This window comes from Ipomoea triloba, chromosome 3 (genome assembly GCF_003576645.1).
Source record: "Ipomoea triloba cultivar NCNSP0323 chromosome 3, ASM357664v1".
Taxonomy (NCBI): Eukaryota; Viridiplantae; Streptophyta; class Magnoliopsida; order Solanales; family Convolvulaceae; genus Ipomoea; species Ipomoea triloba.
The window spans coordinates 1,784,520-1,791,686 of NC_044918.1; positions in this window are offsets into that span (position 1 = coordinate 1,784,520).

The window sequence follows — 7,167 nt, forward strand, 5'->3', positions numbered from 1 at the left end:
AAAAAAAAAAAAAAAAAAAAAAAAAAAAAAAAACTACAAGTTAAACACAAAAATTTTATTGATAAGAAGATTAACCAGCTCTTATATAAGGGATTTGCCCCTTATCCGATACAATCATAGGTCTTATACTAAGAGGCAGACCACAAAAATAAAAAGAAAAATAACATATGCAAAGCAATAACTATGTCACAAAACTTAGTCCGGCAATAACTATGTTAAAGAGATACATTCAATTTCAAAATATTACTCTTAGAAGTGTCACTAGTTATGACTTATGATGACTCCACTAACATGTGTGAATATTCACTCTTTACGCGCCAATGCAACGCAAAAGCCAACACCTCTACCTCTACCTCTACATGCAAACTCATTTCACTAAATAATGGACCAAACAATTCAAAAAAAAAAAAAAGAAAAGTAACAAAAGAAAAGGAATCAAACCCAATGAAAGTGAAGCATCAACGTTAAGTTTATAATAAACAACAATAAAAGATGTCTCTACCAAATTACTAGACGACATGATTTTCTTTAAGGAGGCAAAAGAACAGGAATCAAACCCAATTTAATCGTAATTTACCCTTCAGCTATTCTGTCAGGCCAGGACGCGGGCTCTTGGGGTGAAAATTTTCGCTTTTGTGGAGAAAAAAAAAAAAAAGAATCAAACCAACAATAAACAATAAATAAATGTAGAAGATAATCACATCAACAGTAGAATATACATCCTCAATCATTCATAAATAATGTATATTGATTATTGAATGAAATACAAAATTTGTTTTGTTATTAAATGGTGACCAACCATATGAAACGTAGAGATCGACAGACGTGATGTTCCAACTTAGAATCTGTTTCTTTGTTAGTAAGTCGATCCGTCGTAGAATTCGGACCTAACAGCCTGTCGTGTACTTCGATTTTTAAGCAGCTGGCTAGCTAGCTAGCCGCCTCCAGGCATTTATACTCCTTCAATTCTTTGATTTAATTTCCCCAACATATACTACATGAAATGACATTTATATCATTGCCTTTTCAAACATACACAAACAAATATTGTTGGTGTTAATGTCTAGTACCAACTCAATTAATATATTACTCGTAGCTAGGTCGACTACACATACCAAGTGACTAACGCAACTAGAAAATTACATATAATCTTCGTTTTTCGATCAGCAGAAAATGATTAAGAAATGAAGGTTATAGTTACAAACGATTTTTCTAACCACTTCTGAAATCTGAAAAATCATGACAACCACCACCTATTATTATTATCCCAATAAATATAAATAAATTTAGCCCGTATATATAGACAGCTTAGTTGGTCACAGAGCTGAAGTTTGAGAACAATGACCTAAGAAGGTAGGGGATTCAATTCAACCTTTTGAGTACAACAATAAATATATACAACACACAAATAATTATATAACGTTCAATTATCTCCATTTTATAAATTATAACAAAGGTCAACCTTACATTACCTTTCAAGAACTCAAGGGTTAAGCACCTTTAAAATATGTGTACAATTAACCTGGCCAGAACTTGTTGCTTTCACAAAGTTTCAAGAAAAACAGCTCTACCAGCAATCATGAAGCCAAACAATTAAGTTGACCCATCATGGAGGCCTCATCTTCTGAGCGTGCACTGAGTAAACTCCACATCGTGATTCTTTACCAACAAAAGACAATAAGAAAATCAGATAAACTATCTAACATCTGGAAGTCAAACATAAAATCTTATTAGTTATCAAGTCAACTGTTTGACCAACTTGGCTGATTTTCCGCCTAACCATTAATCTCTTTGGACTCTTGCTAGCTGCATATATATGGTAAGGCCTGCATGCACTATATATTCCAATTTTTGTGAGATGGTTAGTAGAGTATATGAGGCAGATATATTCCCCAATTTGCAGCTAAAAGAAAAACAAAAGAATATATCAAAAGGGTGGCTCCATGATGGAGGGCTGGCCTGGTCTCCATAGCCCTAGGAGCTAAGGGGTAACCTATAAGTATAGTGATAATATATTAAATGTGTGTAGAGAGCAGACAAAAGAGGAGTGGACCCTAGTTAGCTTAGTACCAGCCAGTGAAGTCCACTGTGATTCCTTAGTGATATGTTATAATTTTGAAAGGGGGGGTGGCCAAAGATTTCTTCAGATTTGGTTGAATTGCTGGTTTGATGCCTGTGGATTTCCCAAATCTCTGCTGGTTTCTCACTGCCGTTTGGGGATTGATAAAAGACCACTTCAATTCATGCCTACTATTATTTTGATTCTTATTCAATAAATTCCACTTTCGGTTGTGTTATCTCTCGCACTTTTCCACACAAAAATTCCTTTCAAAAACGTTTGTTTCCTCATATTTTGCATACTTTTTTTGTTCCTTGATGAGACTGGTTTTGTGAGGATGATAATTAATCACCTTAAACATTAAATACTTATTAGTTCTCTAGAAGATAGATCAAGACCTTGAATTATTAGTTGTTGTTTGCAGGCAGAGGTTTAGAGGGTCAATTCCATCCATGCTGCCCTGTCACCAAAGGCTGTTACGCAAGTATACGAAACTAAAGTTAGGTTTTTAATTTGCTACTAGTTATAATTTTTTTTGTAATGTGGCTTTGGTTCCTATGCAGGTATAAGGAAAGAATAGTGAGCGTGAAATTAGTGTTACAAATATAAGATACAATTGAGTATAGTGGCATAACATATTGGTGTATAGCTCTAATCTTTTAGTCTTTAGTCTACATCCAACTTTAAGTCTTGTCTTTATACTTTATAAGTCATGTTGTACTTCATCCCAAAAGAAAAAGAAAACAACATTCAAAATAGTATAAAGGGCAAGCTTTTTATGGGCTTAATAATGCAGAATTTCCATGTTTTTATGAAGTTTAACATGATATATACTCTCTCATTACTCGACAAAACTATTATAATTCAGTCCAGCCCGTCTCATAAGGTCTTTCCAGTGTAGTTTGTTTTTTCTACGTGGTTTGCGAGCTATTACATAGGAGTTAGGTTTACTCAGCTCATCAATGTACACTCTTGGAGTCCTGGGTAGTGAGTGCATGCGCATTTCAATCTTCATTCAAAAAAAAACTAGTATAATTCAAATAAGTTGGATTAACATATAGATATAGGAAAAAAACAAAAAACAAAAAAAGGAGCCTAAACTATAAAGGCTTTATTGATTACATAGTATAATTCAATTTGTGCATCTGTGGACTTTATTTTGGCTTTTGGGCTAATGTATTTGGTATTGGGTATTCTAATTAAGGCTTATGAAATAAGTTTATATTTTTCTTTAAATGTTTTTATTAAATTTTTTACGATACTTTAGTATATAATTTATAGATATTTCACCACCACTAGACTGACTACCAGCCCCCAGTACTCCTAAGGAGCATAAACTTGAGAATGTATTGATTACACTTTTTTTTTTTGAAAACATATTGATTACACTTTCATCGTGTACAAATAATATAATATATATTTTAAGAAATATGAAAAAAATATATATATGACCTTATTAAAAATTTGGATTAAGGTAGAAATTCAAAGACTTGCGTTATCTAACTCACCCTCCATTAATTGGTAAGTAATGAGTTAATTAATCTTCTATTATTGCATGCATGCATGAGATTATGCTTTTTCTTTCTGTATAATTAGCCATGCAAGTTGACGCAACAAATTAATTGAAAAAAGTACGTCAACAACATACGTAACAGATACATTTGACAAACAAACCTCTACGTACGCTACATACAATCTTGGTAGTTGTTGTCTAAATTAATAAATGCGAAAACAATAGAAACCCTAGCTAGAATCATAACAAAACAAAGGAAATGAAAGATCAGGCTAGTCCAATAACCAAACAACAACTAAACTACTGGGAAATTGAATACATTTTGCAATTTCCTAGTCGTTTTTGGAATGACCCATGCCTGGACTATGACCCGGAGTAGTAGGCCGAAAAGAGTCCACCTCCCCTTGCAGAATTCTCGATAAATGTTTGGCCCTTCTGACCTCATGCTCGTTTAAGATTGGTTTCTTGAAACCCTTCAAAGGTATCAACCCGCTGCCCTTTGGCGCAGCCAAATTTCTACATTCACTAGAAAGAAGTTGGTTCGAGAGTACGAGGAACGACAAGAACAACAAACAAGAAAGCTTGGCCGCCATTAATGGGGTAAATAATTAAGGTATAGTAGAGGTCAGGAAGTGAAACTAAGTGCTTAGATCGACAACGAACATAGAGTTGAGTCGTGTAGGTGAGTATTTAAGGAGTTAGAAAGTGAAATAAACATGTGACATGCAATGTCCCTAACATCGAGGAAGATTCCATACAAGGAGGAGATCTAATTAAGAGCATGCTAGCTATTGCTGATCGTGCAGTGATTGATTGTACATTTTAGCCAAGTAAGCTAGGAGGGGTAACTAGCTAGCTACAGTTAAAACATATATAAAAATAAAAACATGGGAATCGAGAAGAATGATACTCCGTATATATTATGCTTTTGAAGATCGAAAGTGGTTGACAGCTTCATATAGCTCCAATTCAAGGACATCATATGTATACCAACTACAATTTGTTCATCTGATGATCTATGTCATTCGAAAAATTCTTGATTAGTTATGATTATATTAAGTATGATAAACCATTGCTATGTATATTCAAATATTTATGTATTACTATTGTACTAATTATAATTGTACATACTTTATATTGAAATTTCTTATATTGAATGAACTTGTGTGTGTGTGTGTGTATATATATATATATATTTTAGTTCTCGTGTGGTGGGGCATTTCCGTGCGGTTGTGATGTGACTTTAGGTGCGTAATTTTATTCTTAAGGTGCATGATTTTCTTTCTTAAGATGCGTGTGGTTTGTATGCTCAAGGTGCGGGAGCGTTAAGACTTAAGGTAAGTGAACCTAAAGCTTAAGGTGCGTGGTTCACCTTCTTAAAGTGCGTTGTTTTTCTTCTTAAGGTGCGTGGTTTATGTTTTTAAGGCCGGTGTGTGACTGGAGCATTTAAGGTGCGTGGTTTGTGTACTTAAGATGCGCAGTGTGTTCTCAATTGAAGGTGCACCATTTAAAAAACTTTAGGTGCATGATTTGTGTTCTTAGTTTAAGATGCGTGGTTTGTGTATTTAAGGTGCATCGTTTTAACGCTTAAGGTAAGTACCGCACAATCGCACAAGAAGATATAAGTATATAACCACACCTGAACCCTTCTCTCTCTCTCTACATATATATATATATTGAAGAATTTGTTCACATGCCATCAAACTAATAATCTATCAATTGGAGGTCAAATGTCAACATTTAGAGAACATGCATAACACACATAATCACATATGACGCCACCTATCATTGGTTAGGTCCTCAATCGGGTCAGGCCCTTTACATCATGTACCCATTCTTGACAAAGGCGTAAGTGCTAAATGTTAAGTTCTCTAGCAAGATAGGTCTTCATACGTAGAATGTGTTCTAATTAAGTTGATTTTATAATATTTTACCTATATATATACTTACTCTTTTAATTTATACGTAAAAGAGATTAGACCTTACACCATTCTTTTGAGAATTTATGTTGAACTGGTGATCCGTAAAAAAAAAAAAAAAAAAAAGATATATATTGTGCACATTGCACTTTACCTCACCACCCATACGTACCCATGCAAGTTACATTCTATTCCACTACATTATGTCATCTAAATTAGTATTCCAAAGGTAGTAAAATGACGACATAATTGATAATTCATCACTTATGATCTGCAAAGTACGAAAACTCCTGTTAATTACTAAAATATTCTTACAAGTATATTTTCTCTCCCTGACGGCCCAGACAAACATACAATTAACAGTTTCATAAATAATAACCCGTTAAGTTTTTATTAATAAAATTACTTTTTTAAAAATACAACTTGATATTATTGAAAATTAAATTACTGCACATGACCCATGACCCGAGACCCGAGATGTTGGCTGAGGGTGGGAGAATCTTTTGGCATTAATGCACGGCCAGCGTTTAAAGATGTTTTTGTTTTAATAAAAATTATTAAACTGTATTAGCTGTAAGAGTTTAACTGTTTATATTTATATGCTTTAAAGTTAAGCATATATAGCAAGCTGTATGTAGGGTGCACGTGGGCGGGAAGTGAACAACAACTTTAATTCTCGAACGTCGATTCGTACGTTGGCATCAGAGAGTAACATGGGGGGTATGCTTAACTACTGTAATTAAATAATTAATCATGTTGATAAGTATTTGTTTAATAATTTAATTAGTGCAATATAATTAAAGAAACATATTTGTTGAGGAATCTACCCAATGTCCTCCGGAGATTCTTGGAGATCCTCTTTCAACATTGCGGCTTAAACTGCAAGTGAGTGGTCAACCCACTGGCTTACGCCGCCTTTGGACTTTTATTTTCATTTGGACCATTCCACGACAGCCGACAAATCCTGGTGACATTGACAGGTAGTGACGCTCTATTTTTTCTTCTTTTAATTTTTTAAAATTATTCCCTCTTTTATTCTGAGACTACATTAATCATCCGTCTAAGTCTTAAGAAGAGGTCACCTGATCACATTAAGTAAAATTTATCACAAGAAATTAATGATCGAGATTTACTAATAGAAGTGTGAAGCAATCCCTCAAAATGAAGGGCTCAACTCCTTACACGCAGTGAGCAAAAGTCTTACATCTGTTGATTAGTTGAGTCACTATGAGACACTTGGGAACGATTATATCTTTTGTCACAAGAGAAATTAATGGAATGATTACTTTTGTTGGTGGTGTAGTGTGGTGCACAATGATGGTTTATAGACCTAAAACCGCGAGGGAATGAATGACAGTGGTATTGGCTACTGACTAGTGATAATTTAGAAAAATTGATGAGTGAATCCTTAACATAATTAACTATAAGATCGGAAGATATTGGAAACATGGAATGATACTAACATCCATAATATACCATAATCTACTATTCATCACATAATTCATTCTTGTAATAAATAGACTGCATTTTAAGCATAACTCAAATGTTACAAATTAGGGATTATATATATATATATATATATATATATATATATATATATATATATATATATATATATATATATATATATATATATATATATATATATATATATATATATATATATATATATATAT